General features: G+C 49.7%; 1 pseudogene; it reads right to left on the bottom strand.

Moving 5' to 3' along the window:
* LOC147091175 (uncharacterized) overlaps positions 1–18,538 on the bottom strand; it is a 273,196-nt pseudogene that overhangs the window by 233,702 nt on the left and 20,956 nt on the right.

Here is an 18,538-nt window from a genome sequence, read left to right as displayed (position 1 = left end):
TACTCTCTGCCCCCGTTCTATATTCCCCTCTATCCCGGGTATCTCCCTTTACTCTCTGTCCCCGTTCTATATTCCCCTCTATCCGGGTATCTCCCTTTACTCGCTGTCGCCGTTCTATATTTCCTCTATCCCGGGTTTCTCCCTTTACTCTCTGTCCCCGTTCTATATTCCCCTTGATCCCTGGTATCTCCCTTTGCTCTCTGTCCCCGTTCTATATTCCCCTCTATCCCCGGTATCTCCCTTTACTCCCTGCCCCTGTTCTAAATTCCCCTCTATCCCGGGTATCTCCCTTTACTCTCTGTCCCCGTTCTGTATTCCGCTCTATCCCTGGTATCTCCCTTTACTCTCTGCCCCCGTTCTATATTCCCCTCTATCCCGGGTATCTCCCTTTACTCTCTGTCCCCGTTCTATATACCCCTCTATCCCGGGTATCTCCCTTTACTCTCTGTCGCCGTTCTATATTCCCCTCTATCCCGGGTATCTCCCTTTACTGTCTGTCCCCGTTCTATATTCCCAACAATCCCGGTTATCTCCCTTTACTCTCTGTCCCCGTTCTATAATCCCCTTTATCCCGCGTATCTCCCATTACTCTCTGTCCCTGTTCTATATTCCCCTCTGTCCCGGGTATCTCACTTTACTCTCTGTCCCCGTTCTATATTCCCCTCTATCCCGGGTATCTCCCTTTACTCACTGTCCCCGTTCTATATTCCCCTCTACCCCGGGTATCTCCCATTACTCTCTGTCCCCGTTCTATATTCCCCTCTATCCCGGGTATCTCCCTTTACTCTCTGTCCCCGTTCTATATTCCCCTCTATCCCGGGTTTCTCCCTTTACTGTCTGTCCCCGTTCTATATTCCCCTCTATCCCTGGTATCTCCCTTTACTCTCTGTCCCCGTTCTATATTCCCCTCCAACCCCGGTATCTCCCTTTACTCCCTGCCCCTGTTCCAAATGCCCCTCTATCCCGGGTATCTCCCTTTACTCTCTGTCCCCGTTCTATATTCCCCTCTATCCCTGGTATCTCCCTTTACTCTCTGCCCCCGTTCTATATTCCCCTTTATCCCGGGTATCTCCCTTTACTCTCTGTCCCCGTTCTATATTCCCCTCTATCCCGGGTATCTCCCATTACTCTCTGTCGCCGTTCTATACTCCCCTCTATCCCGGGTATCTCCCTTTACTCTCTGTCCCCGTTCTATAATCCCCTTTATCCTCCGTATCTCCCATTACTCTCTGTCCCCGTTCGATATTCCCCTCTATCCCGGGTATCTCACTTTACTCCCTGTCCCATTCTATGTTCCCCTCTATCATGGGTATCTCCGTTTACTCTCTGTCCCCGCTCTATATTCCCCTCTATCCCGGGTATCTCCCATTACGCTCTGTCCCCGGTCTATATTCCCCTCTACCCCGGGTATCTCCCTTTACTCTCTGTCCCCGTTCTATATTCCCCTCTATCCCGGGTATCTCCCTTTACTCTCTGTCCCCGTTCTATATTCCCCTCTATCCCGGGTATCTCCCTTTACTCTCTGTCCATGTTCTATATTTCACTCTTTCCCGGGTATCTCCCTTTACTCTCTGTCCCCGTTCTATATTCCCCTCTATCCCGGGTATTTCCCTTTACTCTCTGCCCCCGTTCTATATTCCCCTCTATCCCGGGTATTTCCCTTTACTCTCTGTCCCCGTTCTATATTCCCCTCTATCCCAGGTATCTCCCTTTAGTTTCTGTCCCCGTTCTATATTCCCCTCTATCCCGGGTATTTCCCTTTACTCTCTGCCCCCTTTCTATATTTCCCTCTATCCTGGGTATCTCCCTTTACTTTCTGTCCCCGTTCTATATTCCCCTCTATCCCGGGTATCTCCCTTTACTCTCTGTCCCCGTTCTATATTCCCCTCTCTCCCGGGTATCTCCCTTTACTCTCTGTCCCGTTCTATATTCCCCTCTATCCCAGGTACCTCCCTTTACTCTCTCTCCCCGTTCTATATACCCCTCTATCCCGGGTATCTCCCTTTACTCTCTGTCCACGTTCTATATTCCCCTCCATCCCGGGTATCTCCCTTTACTCTCTGTCCCCGTTCTATATTCCCCTCTATCCTGGGCTTCTTCCTTTACTCTCTGTCCCCGTTCTATATTCCCTCTATCCTGGGTATCTCCCTTTACTCTATGTCCCCGTTCTATATTCCCCTCTATCCCGGGTAACTCCCTTTACTCCCTGTCCCCGTTCGATATTCCCTCTATCCTGGGTATCTCCCTTTACTCTCTGTCCCCGTTCTATATTCCCTCTATCCCGGGTATCTCCCTTTACTCTGTGTCCCCGTTCTATATTCCCCTCTATCCCGGGTATCTCCCTTTACACTCTGTCCCCATTTTATATTCCCCTCTATCCCGGGTATTTCCCTTTACTCTCTGCCCCCTTTCTATATTTCCCTCTATCCTGGGTATCTCCCTTTACTTTCTGTCCCCGTTCTATATTCCCCTCTATCCCGGGTATCTCCCTTTACTCTCTGTCCCCGTTCTATATTCCCCTCTCTCCCGGGTATCTCCCTTTACTCTCTGTCCCGTTCTATATTCCCCTCTATCCCAGGTACCTCCCTTTACTCTCTCTCCCCGTTCTATATACCCCTCTATCCCGGGTATCTCCCTTTACTCTCTGTCCACGTTCTATATTCCCCTCCATCCCGGGTATCTCCCTTTACTCTCTGTCCCCGTTCTATATTCCCCTCTATCCTGGGCTTCTTCCTTTACTCTCTGTCCCCGTTCTATATTCCCTCTATCCTGGGTATCTCCCTTTACTCTATGTCCCCGTTCTATATTCCCCTCTATCCCGGGTAACTCCCTTTACTCCCTGTCCCCGTTCGATATTCCCTCTATCCTGGGTATCTCCCTTTACTCTCTGTCCCCGTTCTATATTCCCTCTATCCCGGGTATCTCCCTTTACTCTGTGTCCCCGTTCTATATTCCCCTCTATCCCGGGTAACTCCCTTTACTCCCTGTCCCCGTTCGATATTCCCTCTATCCTGGGTATCTCCCTTTACTCTCTGTCCCCGTTCTATATTCCCTCTATCCCGGGTATCTCCCTTTACTCTGTGTCCCCGTTCTATATTCCCCTCTATCCCGGGTATCTCCCTTTACACTCTGTCCCCATTTTATATTCCCCTCTATCCTGGGTATCTCCCTTTCCTCTCTGTCCCCGTTCTATATCCCCCTCTATCCCGGGTATCTCCCTTTACTCTCTGTCTCCGTTCTATATTGCCCACTATCCAGGGCATCTCTCTTTACTCTCTGTCCACGTTCAATATTCCCCTCTATCCCGGGTATCTCCCTTTACTCTCTGTCCCCGTTCTATATTCCCCTCTATCCCGGGTATCTCCCTTTACTCTCTGTCCCCGTTCTATATTCCCCTCTATCCCGGGTATCTCCCTTTACTCTCTGTCCCCGTTCTATATTCCCCTCTATCCCGGGTATCTCCTTTTACTCCCTGTCCACGTTCTATCTTCCCCTCTATCCCGGGTATCTCACTTTACTCTCTGTCCCCGTTCTATATTCCCCTCTATCCCGGGTATCTCCCTTTATTCTCCGTCCCCATTCTATATTCCCCTCTATCCCGGGTATCTCCCTTTACTCTCTGTCCCCGTTCTATATTCCGCTCTATCCCGGGTATCTCGCTTTATTCTCTGTCCCCGTTCTATATTCCCCTCTATCCCGGGTATCTCTCTTTACTCTCTGTCCCCATTCCTTATTCCCCTCTATCCCGGGTATCTCCCTTTAATCTCTGTCCCCGTTCTTTATTCCCCTCTATCCTGGTATCTCCCTTTACTCTCTGTACCCGTTCTATATTCCCTCTATCCCGGTAACTCCCTTTACTCACTGTCCGCATTCTATATTCCCCTCTATCCCGGGCATCTCCCTTTACTCTCTGTCCCCGTTCTATATAACCCTCAGTCCCGGGTATCTCCCTTTACTCTCTGTCCCAGTTCTATATTCCCCTCTATCCCGAGTATCTCCCTTTACTCTCTGTCCCCTTTCTATATTCCCCTCTATCCCGGGTATCCCCCTTTACCCTCTGTCCCCGTTCTATATCCCCCTCTATCCCGGGTATCTCCCTTTACTCTCTGTCCCCTTTCTATATTCCCCTCTATCCCGGGTATCTCCCTTTACTCTCTGTCCCCGTTCTATATTCCCCTCTATCCCGGATATCTCCCTTTACTCTCTGTCCCCGTTCTATATTCCCCTCTATCCCGGGTATCTCCCTTTACTCTCTGTCCCCGTTCTATATTCCCCTCTATCCCGGATATCTCCCTTTACTCTCTGTCCCCGTTCTATATTCCCCTCTATCCCGGATATCTCTCTTTACTCTCTGTCCCCATTCTTTATTCCGCTCTCTCCCGGGTATTGCCCTTTACTCTCTGTCCCCGGTCTATCATCCCCTCTATCCCGGGTATCTCCCTTTACTCCCTGTCCCCGTTCTATATTCCCCACTGTTCCAGGTATCTCCCTTTAATCCCTGTCCCAATTCTATATTCTTCTGAATCCCGGGTATCTCCCTTTACTCCCTATTTCTCTCTGTAGAGTTCTGTTGTTCCCCTTTCCCTTTATCCACTCCCTGTTCCATTGTTCTGAATGATGATCCTGTTCTCCCTGTAGTTTTCGTTCCTACTCTCAAGCTTTGTTCGCTTTTGTATATTTAATTATCGATCATCTGTTAATCTGTAATTTCCCCCCTCACGTTACCTTTTAAATCTGTACCATCCGTAGGCAACACCCCAATCACACTTCACTCTGTCAGAGCACTGAGTCTCAATACAGCCCGTGCTCCTCCAGGGCTGGTCCAGGACTGTGTGATTTTCACACGGGTCAGTGAGTGAAGAGTCTGCTACTGAGTGACAGAAAGATGTTTAAGGTTAATATAAAGTACAGTCAATGTTACACAGCGGCTTGTTACACCTGAAACACAAATAACCCCAGTCTCACTCTCCGCTCTGGTAGAAAATCCCCCAAATAAAAGCTGGAAACTTGCCTCCTTCTCTAAACCAGGTTTCTATCTGTCTCCCAGCCCAGCCTCCCCTCTAACTGACTGCTCACAGACAGTACTCCCTATTTTAGATTAACACTAAGCTCTCATGTAACAGAAAGCAGCAATAACCTCAGCTTCACTTCGTCCAATAGAAAAGCTGCACATTTAAAGCTGGAATTTAACGAATCTGCAAACCAGGCTTCGTTCAGTAGCTCTAAGAGTTGTGCTCCATTTTACTTCGAATAATACAGAGACGGAGGATGTTCGGCTGACTCTCACATTCTCCCTCCGTCCTCACAGACTGATCTCTCTGTTCTGCATTAACTGTTACGTCCCAGCTTCAGAACGCCTTTGCCCGGGTAAGTTTCAGGCTGCAGTTCCCGCGGGAACCTCCAAGATTTGGGAACCTTCTCCTGCACCTGCAGATTGAGCTTTTGAACAGAGTGCAGATGGTGAGGGACACTCAATGGTCAGTGAGCGATATCATGGGGTATTTCAGTCGCCAGGTGAAAACTGAGTGCAGATGGTGAGGGAGACTCGATGATCAGTGAGAGATATCATGGGGTATCTCAGTCCCCAGGTGAACACTGAGGGCAGATGGTGAGGGACACTCGATGGTCAATGAGAGATATCATGTGGTATCTCAGTCCCCAGGTGAACACTGAGTGCAGATTGTGAGGGAAAGTCGATGGACAGTGAGAGATATCATGGGGTATCTCAGGCCCCAGGTGAACACTGAGTGCAGATGGTGAGGGACACTCGATGGTAAGTGAGAAATATCTCGGGGTATCTCAGTCCCCATGTGAACACTGAGTGCAGATTGTGAGGGACACTCGATGGTCAATGAGAGATATCATGGGGTATCTGCGTCCCCAGCTGAACACTGAGTGCAGATGGTGAGGGACTCTCGATGCTCAGTGAGAGATATCACGGGGTATCTCAGTCCCCAGGTGAACACTGAGTGCAGATGGTGAGGGACTCTCGATGGTCAATGACAGATATCATGTAGTATCTCAGTCCCCAGGTGAACACTGATTGCCGATGGTGAGGGACATTCGATGGTCAGTGAGAGATATAATGGGGTATCTCAGTCCCCAGGTGAACACTGAGTTCAGTTGGTGAGGGACTCTCGATGGTCGGTGAGAGATATCATCGGTTATCTCAGTCCCCAGGTGAACACTGAGTGCAGATGGTGAGTGACTCTCGATGGTCAGTGAGAGATGTCATGCGGTATCTCAATCCCCAGGTGAACACTGAGTGCAGATAGTGAGGGACACTCGATGGTCAGTGAGATACACCATGGGGTATCTCAGTCCTCAGGTGAACACTGAGTGCAGATGGTGAGGGACACTCGATGGTCAGTGAGAGATATCATGGGGTATCTCAGTCCCCAGGTGAACACTGACTGCAGATGGTGAGGGACTCTCGATGGTCAGTGAGAGATATCATGGGGTATCTCAGTCCCCAGGTGAACACTGAGTGCAGATAGTGAGGGACTCTCAATGGTCAGTGAGAGATATCATGGGGTATCTCAGGCCCCAGTTGAACACTGAGTACAGATGGTGAGGGACACTCGAAGGTCAGTGTGAGATATCATGGGGTATCTCAATCCCCAGGTGAACACTGAGTGCAGATGGTGAGGAACACTCTATGATCAGTAAGAGATATCATGGGGTATCTCAGTCCCCAGGTGAACACTGAGTGCAGATGGTGAGGGACTCTCGATGGTCAGTGAGAGATATCATGGGGTGTCTCAGTCCCCAGGTGAACACTGAGTGCAGATGGTGAGGGACACTCGATGGTCAGTGAGAGATATCATGGGGTATCTCAGTTCCCAGGTGAACACTGAGTGCGGATGGTGAAGGACACTCGATGGTCAGTGAGAGATATCATGTGGTATCTCAGTCGCCAGGTGAACACTGAGTGCATATGGTGAGGGACACTCGATGGTCAGTGAGAGATATCATGGGGTATCTCAGGCCCCAGGTGAACACGGAGTGCAGATGATGAGGGACTCTCGATGGTCAGTGAGAGATATCATGGGGTATCTCAGTCCTGGTGTGAAATTTGATTAAGTATAACTTTCGATTGTAGGTTCTTCATTGAAAAGCTATATATATATTTGAATATATATTGGATATATTAATACTGAATATATTATAATTTGGAAGCTGAATATCAAAGATATTTTAACTATATATTGTACAAATTGTATGATATTTATTCTGATTGAAATAGTGTCATAGCATCATGGAATAGTACAGCAGTGAAGCAGACCATTCGGCCCATCGAGTCTGCACCAGCTCTTTTAAGGACAATCCAGTTATTCCCACTCCCCCGCTCTTTCCCCATTACCCAGCATTTATTCTCCTGCAATTATTTATCCAATTCCCTTTTGAAGGCTACTATTGAATCTGTTTCCGCCATTCTATCAGGCAGAGCTTTCCAAATTCTAACACACGTTGTGTAAAAAAGCTTTATCTCATGTCCCCTCTGGTTATTTCCCCAGTAACCTTAAACCTATGCCTTCTTGTTATCGACCCTTCAGCCAGTGGAAACAGTTTGGCTTTATTTTAACTATATAAACCCTTCATGATTCTGAACACCTCTATCAAATCTCCTCTTAGCCTTCTCTGTTCTCAGCAGAACCATCCAGCGGTGCCAGTCTATTCAAATTAGTCAAAATTAAAGACAATTCGTGAAATTATCTGAGATAAACAAATAATTAAACATCTCTACTGGGCCCATGGTAACCAGCTGGGCTTTGCTGCTGTAATATAACTTGTCTTCAGCTGCCGACCATGAAGGGTTTGGGAGATTGGAACTGGGGAGTGTCTGAGCATGTTATGGTCAGTATTGGGGAATGGTCTGTGTTTACTGGAACTTTAATGGGCATAAAAACATAGGAATTAGGAACAGGAGTAGGGCATTCTGCCCCTCGAGCCTGCTCCTCAATAAGATCATGGCTGATCTTCTACCTCAACAACACCTTCCCGCCCTATCTCCATATCTCTTGTTTCCATTGCTGCCCAAATATCTGTCAATCTCAGTCTTGAATATACTCATCGACTGTGGATCCACAATCCTCTGGTGTAGAGAATTCCAAAGATTTACAACCCTCAGAGTGAAGAGATTTCTCCTCATCACAGTCCTAAATGGTCGAGCCCTTAACCTGAGAATATGACCCCCAGCTTTATACTCTGCATCCAGGGTAAAGCAGCCTCTCATCATCTACCCTGTCATGCCCTTTAAGAATGTCAATGAGAGCACCTCTCATTCTTCTAAACATTAGATTATATGGGCACATTGCACTTAATTTCTCCTCATTGGACAACACGATCTTCACCGGAATCAATCTAGAGAACATTTGTTACACCCCCTCAAAGGCAAGTATATCGTTCCTTAGATAAGGAGACCAAAACTGTGCGCGATACAGGTGTGGGCTCACCAAAGCCCTATATATTTGTTGCAAGACTTCCTTCCTCTTATACTCCAAACCGCTTGCAATAAAGGCTACCATCCTTTTCTAATTGCTTCCTGTACGTGCAGGTCAACTTTCATCAATTCATGTACAAGGGCCACCAAATCTCTCTGAATACCAACATTTATTAAACTCTCACCTTTAAAAAAAATGTGCTGTTTTTCTATTCTTCCTATCAAAGGGGATAATTTCACACTTACCCACAATCTACTCCATCTGCCACCTACTTGCTCAATCACTTAATCAGTCTATATCACTTTGCAGCCTCCTTGCGTCCTCCTCACTGCTAAAATTAAGTTGAGAGGGGATGGGAAGATTAAAATAAGATTGGCAAAGAGTGAGCATGAGAGTAGAATGGCGGTTAACATATAAGGGAACTGAAAAATCTTCTACCAGGATGTAAAAATTAAGCGAGTGTAAGAGGCGGGGTGGTGTCTATTAGAGAGAACGATGGTGATATATGCTTAGAGGCACAGGGCAAGGCTAGAATACTCAATGTGTACTTTATATCGGTGTTCACTAAGGAGGTGGATGCTGACAGAATATCGGTAGAAGTGGAAACGGTAGAAGCATTGGAAGGGGTAAAAAATGTTAGACGGGGTGTACTAGAAAGGCTGGCCATACTTAGAGTGGACAAGTCGCTTGGTACAGATGGCTTGCATCCCAGGTTGCTAAGAGAATTGGGGGAAGATATTGCAGAAGGGCTTTGCATAATTTTCCAATCTTCCCTAGATGCGGGGCAGGTGCCCGAGGATTGAAATGTGGCAACGGTGACGCCATTGTTCAAGAAAAGGTGTAAGGATAATGTTAGTAATTAAGGCCAGTCAGTTTAACATCGTTGTTGTGTAAAGTTTTAGAAACAATAATCAAGGAAAAAGTTAACGGCACTTGGCAATGTTTAAGTGAATTAAGGAAATCCAACACGGATTTGTAAAAAGCAGTTCCTGTTTGACTAATCTAATTTAATTTTATGAAATGTAACAGAGAGGTTTGATTAAGGGAATGAAATGAATGTTGTCTAAATGGATTTTCGGAAGGTGTTTGACTAAGCACCACATAGAAGGCTGGTTAACAAAATTGAGGCACATGGAATAGGTGGGTCAGTGCAACTTGTATTATAAGGAATTGGATTAAGGACAGAAAACTGTGAGTTGAGGTAAATGCCTGTTTTTCAGACTGGAGGATGGTAGGCAGTGCTGTTCCTCAAGAGTCAGTGCTGCGGCCACTGCTTTTTTATATATATAAATGACCTGGATACTGGAATACACAGTAGAATATCTAAATTTGTCGATGACACTAAATTTGGGGGTGTGGCAAACAGTGATGATGACACCTATCAACGGCAACAGGCCATAGAAAGGCTAACAGAATGGGCAGACACGTGGCAGATGGAATTTAATACAGAGAAGTGTGAGGTGAAGCCTGTTGGCAGAAGGAACAGGGAGAGGCAATATACACTTAATGTCACAGTTTTAAACAGCCTGCAGGGACAGAGGGACCTGGGAGTTAAAGTGCATAGGTCCCTGAAGGTAAGGACATATTGAGAGAGTGGTTAACAAAGCATATAGGATCTTGGGCTTCATAAATAGAGGTATTGAGTACAAAAGTAGAGACGTTATGCGGAAGCTTAATAAAGCACTGTTTAGGCCACAACTGGAATAATGCATCCAGTTCTGGTCACCACAATTTAGAAAGGATATGAAGGCCCTTGAGAAGATGCAGAGGCGATTTACCAGAATAGTTCCGGGGATGGGGGATCTTAGCTGCAAGGACAGGTTGGAGAAGCTGGAATTATTTTCATTAGAGCAAAGGAAGTTGACTGGTGAGTTGACAGAGGTGAACAAGATTATGATGGGTTTGGATAGGCTATACGGGGAAAGGCTGTTCCCACTAGTTGATGGTACAAGGACTAGGAGACACAGATTTAAGATTTAGAGTTTTAGAGTCATAGAGTTTTACAGCACAGAAAGAGGCCCTTCGGCCCATCGTGTCTGCACCGCCAAGAGGGGCAAGAGATACGGGGGGGATGTGAGGAAAAGCTTTTTTACGCAGCGAGTGGTGAGGACCAGGATCTCGCTGCCAACGGAATTGTTGGAAGCGGAGACAGTCAAAGTTTTAAAGGGGAGACTGGATAGGCACTTGAGGGAAATAAACTTGCAGGGCTACAGGGATAGAGCGGGGTAATGGGAATAACTTGTTTGCTCTACAGAGAGCCGGCACGGACTCGATGTGCTGAAAGGTCTCCTTCTGAGCCGTTATGACTCAATGAATTACTTTCCCACTTTGTATCATCAACAAACATGGATACATTCCACTCAGCCCCCACATCTAAGTCATTGATATAGATTGTAAATAGCTGAGGCCCAAGCACAGATCCTTGAGGCACTCCACTAGTTACATGCAGCCATCCCGAAATTGTCCCATTTATCCCTACTTCACCAGATAGATTGCTGGGAGGAGAGTAACACACTCCCGTGTAAAGATTCCACTAAGCCTTCGCCAAGCAGACGCTTGGTGATTCTTGACATTCAATTTAAATACAGAGACCATCGCAGTCCCTTTACTGTCACAATGTTATTGGGTGAGCAGCAGTCAGCTTCTGGGATATTGATATCTGATCAGTGGCCTCACAGTGTCCCTTGTCCTGGCTACACAACCACTCTTCCAGTAAGTCCCCAACTGCAGTACTGCCTTGAGTTCTGACCACCACATCTCAGGGAGGATCTATTGGCCATCACTCCACCTCAACCCCCGAGTACCTGGCCTTCATTACTCCCACTCGAATACTTGAGCTTCATTCCTACACAGTCCCCCGCACTGACTTCCTGACTTTCTCTCCCCAACTCTGATTTCCTGACCATCTCACCCCCTGTAGTTCTTGACCTGCGCCCCCGCCCCGAGTTCCTGATATTTACCCCCCCGAGTTGTTGACCTTTGCCTCCCAGAGTTCCTGACATTTGCACCCACGAGTTCCTGAACTTTTACCGCCCCCGAGTCCTTATCTTTGCCCCCCGAGACCCTGATCTTTACCCACCCACCCACCGCCCCATGTTCCTGGTATTCGCACCCTGAGATCCTGATCTTTGGATCCTGATTTCCTGACCTTACATTCCTGAGTTCCTGACCTTCCACCACCGCCCTGAGTTCCTGGCTTTCCCCCCCCACAACGAGTTCCTGACCTTTCACCCCCAAGTGCCTGACCTTTCACTCCTCGCATTCCTGACCTTCACTCCCCCCGAGTATTTGACCTCTCCCCCGAGTTCCTTACTTTTACACCTCCGGCTGTTCCTGACTTTCCCGAACGAGTTCCTCACCTTCTCTCCCCCCAGATTCCTGTACTTTCCCCCCCCCCTGCGTGTGCCTGGCCTTTGCCCCTCGAGATCCTGAACTTTTCCCCCCACCATAATCCTGACCGTTGACCCCACCCCCGAGTTACTGACCTTTGCCACTCCCCCGAGCTCCTGAACTTTGCCCCCCACTGCGTTCCTGAATGTTGCCCCCTCTCCTATTATCCTGAACATTGACCCTCCTAATTTCGGACCTTTGCCCCCACACCAAGTTTCTGATTTCTGACCCCTGAGTTCCTGACCTTTCCCGCTCGATTTCCAGAAATTTGCTCCAGAGCTTCAGAAATTTGCACCCCCCCATTTCCTGACCTTTGCCCCCACAGGTTAGTGACCTTTACCCCACCACCAAGTTCCACATATTTGCCCCCCAAGATTCTGACCGTTGCCCCCCAGTGTTTCTGACATTTCCCCCGAATTGTGACCTTTCACCCCCCGAGTTCCTGACATTTCCCCCGAATTCCTGACATTTTTCCCCGAGTTCCTGACCTTTTTCCCCCGAGTTCCTGAACTTTGCGCCCCCGAGTTCCTGATATTTTCACCCCCCGAGTTCCTGACCTTTGTCCCCCCCCCATGTACCTGTGCAATAAGCAGCGTCCCACCCGAGTGTTGGCTTCAACTCATAAACGAAGTAACCGGTGCAGTTTTTGATCTTTATCTCCAGGGGCCCGTAGCGGCGATTTCCATCCTTGGTAAAAAAAACTGTCCTCTCCACTTCTCCCTGTCCCACGGTGGGATGAGAACCTGAAATGTGGTTTATAAATATTCAATAATACAACCGACTGAACAGTGCTGGACAGTGAATGTAAATCTGAGATTATAAAGTCTGAAATTACCCTTTAACCAGCCTGGGGCGTGTGTGGAGCAGCGATGCTTTGGAACCCGAGTCTCGGGAATCTCCCATCCACCAGAACTGGAACAACAATCACAGAGTCAGACCCTGAACTGATGGCTCTTATTAACTGACACAACGACTGGGAACTGACTGACTGGAAAGGTCACACCGTCTTTTTGCCCTTGAAGTTAGGGGTCGGGGTTAAATAGCTGTTTAGGGCTAAAGCAGGAGCTTGGAGATTAGTAACTGTTAATACTCAGACCCGTTCTACATTCCACTCTATCCTGGGTATCTCCCTTTAATCTCCTCTTTCTCTCTGCAAACTGCAGTTTTCCCCTTCCCCTGTATAAACTCCATGCCCCATTGTACTGACTGATGTTCTCGGTCTCCCTGCAGTACACATTCTTACTCGCAAGCTTTGCTGTATTTTGTACATTTACTCCTCGGTTATCGACGAGTTTATCTGTAATTTCCCCTCATGTTACCTTTTAAATCTGTACCACCCTTGGGTGAGATGCTCATCTGACTTCAATTCTGATGACCGGTGCACTGAGTCTCAATACAATCCGTGCTCCTCCAAGTGTCCTCCAGGACTGTGTGATGTTCACATGGGTCCGTGAGTGCAGAGTCTGCGAAGGAGTGAGAGAAAGATGTTTCATGTTAATATAAAGTACAGTTAATATTACACAGCGGCTTGTTCCCCAGAATCACCAATAACCCCTGGTAGAAAATCCACCAAATGGAGGCTGGAAACTTTCGTCCCTCTCTAAACCAGGTTCCCACCTGTCTCGAACCCCAGCCTCCCCTCTAACTCACTGCTCACAGACAGTCCTCCCTATTCTAGACTAACAGTTGGTGCTCAGGTAACAGAATGCAGCAACAATCTCAGCTTCACTTCGTCCAATAGACAAGCTGCAAATTTAAAGCTGGAATTTAGCGATTCTGTAAACCTGGCTTCGTTCTGTGTCCCTGCAGGTTGTGCTCCATTTTACTTTGATTAACACAGATTCTCGGGATGTCCGGCTCACTCTCACCCTTCCCCTCCCTCCTCACAGACTGATCTCTATGTTGAACATTCACTGTTATTTCCAGCTACAGAATGCCGTAAGCCCGGGAAAGTTTAAGGCTGCAGTTCACGCGGGCACCTGCAACATTTGGGACCCTCGTCCTCCTCCTGCAGATTGAGCTGTTGAACAGAGTGCAGATGGTGAGGGACAGTTGATGGTCAGTGTGAGATCTCATGGGTATCTCAGTCCTGGGGTGAAATTTGATTGAAAATAACTTTCTGTTGTTTGTTCTTCATTGATAAAACTAGAAACTTATATACTAGCTAGAGTGCCCGGCGGTGCCGAGGGTTTTTTGAGGGCAGGTTGTTATGAAAAAAGTACAAATAATTTTTATATATATACATGAGTTTGTCTGTCTGTGTGGGAAGGAGAGAGAGAGGCAAAGAGAGAGGGGGAAGGAGAGAGAGAGAAAGGGGGAAGGAGAGAGAGAGGGGGGGAGGAGAGAGAGAGGGGTGGAGGAGAGGGAGGAGGAGAGAGGAGGGGGGAGGAGAGAGAGAGGGGGAAGAGATGGGGTGAAGAGAGGGGGGGAGAGAAGAGAGGGGGAGGAGAGAGTGTTGGGGTGGGAGGAGAGGGGGGGTGGGAGGAGAGAGAGGGGGGGTGGGAGGAGAGAGAGGGGGGTGGGAGGAGAGAGACTGAGGGAGAGAGAGAGCGACTGAGGGGGGAGAGAGAGAGAGAGAGACGGGGAGAGGGAGAGATGGGGAGAGAGAGAGACTGGGGAGATAGAGAGAGACTGAGGGGGAGAGAGAGAGCGACTGAGGGGGGAGAGAGAGAGCGACTGAGTGGGAGAGAGAGAGACTGGGGAGAGAGAGAGACGGGGGAGAGAGAGTAGAGACATGGGGGGAGAGAGAGGAGAGAGACTGGGGAGACAGAGAGAGAATGGGGAGATAGATAGATAGAGAGAGAGAGAGACTGAGGGGCAGAGAGAGAGACGGGGGGGAAGGGAGAGAGAGACTGGGAAGAGAGAGAGAGACTGGGGAGAGAGAGAGAGAGAGAGAGAGCGAGAGAGAGACTTGGGGGGGAGAGGGAGAGACCGGGGTGGGGGGTGGGTGGGAGAGAGAGAGAGACTGATGGGAGAGAGAGAGATGGGGAGAGAGAGAGAGAGTGTGAGACTTGGGGGGAGAGGCAGAGAGTGGATGGAGAGGGTGATAGTGGGGAGAGAGAGAGAGAGAGAGAGACTGGGGGGAGAGGGAGAGAGTGGGGGAGAGAGAGAGAGACACTGGGGCGAGAGATACTGGGGGAGAGAGAGACTGGAGGGGAGAGAGAGAGAGGACTGGGGAGAGAGAGAATGGGGGAGAGAGAGAGAGAGACTGGGGGGAGAGAGAGAGAGACTGAGGGGGGCGAGAGAGAGACTGGGGAGAGAGAGAGAGATGGGAGAGGGAGAGAGGACAGAGACTGGGGAGAGAGGAGAGAGACCGGGGAGAGAGAGAGAGACTGGGGGAGAGAGACGGGGGAGAGAGAGACTGGGGGGGAGAGGGAGAGACTGGGGGAGAGGGAGAGAGACTGGGGAGATAGAGATAGAGAGAGGGACTGAGGGGAGAGAGAGAGAGCGACTCGGGGAGACAGAGACACTGAGGGAGAGAAAGAGAGATGGGAGAGAGAGAGAGAGAGAGAGTAGAGAGACTGGGGGGAGAGAGAGCAGAGAGGGACTGGGGGAGGGAGAGGAGAGAGACTGGGGAGAGAGAGAGAGAGAGACTGGGGGAGAGAGAGAGAGACTGGGGAGAGAGAGATGGAGGAGAGAGAGACGGGGAATGGAGAGAGAGACTGGGGAGAGACAGAGAGAGAGACTGGGAGACAGAGAGAGAGAGATAGAGAGACGGGGAGCGAGAGAAAGATGGGGGGAGAGAGAGAGAGAGACTGGAGGAGGGAGAGACTGGAGGAGAGAGAGAGACTGGGAGAGAGAGACTGGAGGAGAGAGAGTCTGGAGGAGAGAGACAGGGAGACTGGGAGACTGGGGGAGAGAGAGAGACTGGGAGATAGAGAGAGAGAGAGAGAGACTGAGGGGAGAGAGAGAGAGAGACGGGGAGAGAGAGAGAAACTGGGGGAGAGAGAGAGAGGGGGAGACTGGGGGAAGAGATAGAGGGACTGGGAGACAGAGAGAGAGAGACTGGGAGACAGAGAGAGATAAGGAGACGGGGAGAGAGTGAGAGATTGGGGGAGAGAGAGGGAGAGGGCTAGCAATTCGTTATCACCCCGTTTGGAGAGAGAAAGGGAGAGAGAGAGAGGGAAGGAGAGAGAGAGAGAGAGAGGGGGAAGGAGAGAGAGAGGGAAGGAGAGTGAGAGAGAGGGAAGGAGAGAGAGAGGGAAGGAGAGAGAAACAGAGAGAGAGTGAAGGAGAGAGAAACAGAGCGAGAGCGAGAGTGAGGGAAGGAGAGAGAGAGAGAGAGAGGGAACTAGAGAGAGAGAGGGAAGGAGAGAGAGGGAGAGAGGGAGAGAGGGAAGGAGAGAGAGAGAGAGAGAGAGGGAAGGAGAGAGTGAGAGAGAGGGAAGGAGAGAGTGAGACAGAGGGAAGGAGAGAGTGAGACAGGGAGGGAAGGAGAAGAGAGACAGAGAGAGAGAAGGGAGGAGAAGAGAGAGAGAGAGGGAAGGAGAGAGAGAGAAGGAGACAGAGAGGGAGAGGGAAGGAGAGACAGAGAGAGAGAGAGGGAAGGAGAGACAGAGAGAGAGAGGGAAGGAGAGACAGAGAGAGAGAGGGAAGGAGAGAGAGACAGAGAGAGAGGGAAGGAGCGAGAGAGACAGAGAGGGAAGGAGAGAGAGAGAGAGGGAAGGGGAGAGAGAGAGAGAGGGAAGGAGAGAGAGAGAGAAGGAGAGAGTGAGGGAAGGCGATAGAGAAGAGAGGAAGAGGTCCGGCCCGAGTCACCCAGCTGAGTAGGCTGGGCACAGTGAAAGCATTGATTTCTTTATGACAGCACAAAAACTGCTCTGACATCATAGCAGCTCTTCGACATCATAGTCACTCAATGCTAATTCCCTCGTGGGATTGGTGAACCGCAAATGAGCGGAATTTTGAACGTTTTTTGGATACCGTCGGCACAATTTTTGTCTCACCGAAAAGAAAATACACTTATGACCGTTCCGGAATCGTAAGCATTCTTATTATGTAACACGCGTGTAGGTACGCTCTATAACTTTTGAGTGTATAGAGCACGGACAGACAGACAGACAGAAGAGCAATCTATATATATAAAAATACCTCTTCTGTCTGTCTGTCTGTCCGTTCTCTATACGTTTGAAAGTTGTAGAGCGTACCTACACGCGCGTCACATCAAAAGAAAACTTGCGATTACGGACCGGTCATAGGCGTTTTTACGTTTCGGCCGGACAAAAATTCCGCCCGCAGTATCCAAAAAACGTTCAAAATTCCACTCATTAAATGGGAAAAGTTCCGCTCATTTGCTCATTAGCATTGAGTGACGTGAAGGTTGACCAATCGTGCGATCGAGCGACCTGACAGTTGACCGACGGTCGACCAATCGCTGCCGGGCCTTCCTACAGTTGAGTGTTGAGTGACTTGACGATTGACCAATCCTACGCTTCGGTGACCTGACGGTCGACCAATCGGTACGTGTGTGGGCGGGCCTTATCATCCTGAACCAAGGTGAGTGGCCGCCATCTTGATTCTTCACGATTTTTTTCCCACACTTTCTGTGTGCTAGGGAACTAAGGTAAATATTTGAATTATGTGTTAGGGAATTAAATAACAATTTATTTGAGTTTTAAATTGTGATTAGCAACAGTAGGAAATTAAGTGATCCCCTAACCGCCGCCGTCCCCCCTCCTCCTCACCCTCGCACAGGGGGGACTCGGGGCTGCTCTCCAGGCCCGCTGCAGGCAGGCCTGAAGCTCAAAAAATTTCTCTCTTTCTCTCTCTCTCTCTTCCCTCTCTCTCTCTCTCCTTCTCCTCTTCCCTCTCTCCCTCTCCTTCTCTCTCTCCTCTTCCCTCTCTCTCTCTCTCTACTTCCCCCTCTCTCTCTTCCCGTGAGTGCGGGACCGGCAAATCCGGCGTTTTTTAAAATCAAAGAATTTCTCTCTCTCTCTCTCTCTCTCTCTCTCCTCTTCCCTCTCTCTCTCTCTCCTTCTCCTCTTCCCTCTCTCCCTCTCTCTGCTCTTCCCTCTCTCTCTCTCTACTTCCCCCTCTCTCTCTTCCCGTGAGTGCGGAACCGGCATAACCGGCGTTTTTTAAACGGCTGTCCCCGATCTCAATCGGACACGGGAGTCTGCCAACCGGGTCCAAAGGCCCGCCTTGTTCACCAGCAGGAACCTCGGCCTCCCGTTGTCGGACTGACTCTGTTCTGCTACCGAGGTGAGTCCGGTCGGGCCTGAGGGGGGGGGAGTGTGAGGAGAGGGGGGTGGGGGGGTGTGTGACGGAGAGGGGGGTGAGTGTGAGGGAGAGGGGGGGGAGTGTGAGGGAGAGGGGGGAGTGTGAGGGAGAGGGGGGAGTGTGTGGGAGAGGGGGGAGTGTGAGGGAGAGGGGGGAGTGTGAGGGAGAGGGGGGAGTGTGAGGGAGTGGGGGGAGGAATGTGGGGGGAGGAGTGTGAGGGGGAGTGTGAGGGGGGAGTGTGAGGGGGGAGTGTGAGGGGGGAGTGGTGGTGGGGGGGAGGGAGGGGGGAGTGTGAGGGAGTGGGGGGAGTGTGAGGGGGGAGTGTGAGGGAGAGGGGGTTAGTGTGAGGGAGAGGGGGCAGTGTGGGGGGAGTGTGAGGCAGAGGGGGTGGGAGTGTGAGGAGAGGGGGCGGGAGTGTGAGGGAGAGGGGGGGGAGTGTGAGGGAGGGAGGGGGGAGTGTGAGCAAGGGAGGGGGGGAGTGTGAG

This window comes from Somniosus microcephalus, unplaced genomic scaffold (genome assembly GCF_052327205.1).
Source record: "Somniosus microcephalus isolate GS21.2 unplaced genomic scaffold, FLI_Smic_1.0 unresolved_chr3, whole genome shotgun sequence".
NCBI lineage: Eukaryota > Metazoa > Chordata > Chondrichthyes > Squaliformes > Somniosidae > Somniosus > Somniosus microcephalus.
Note: the sequence above shows the minus strand (reverse complement) of the source record. Positions and strands in the feature narration are given on the sequence as shown.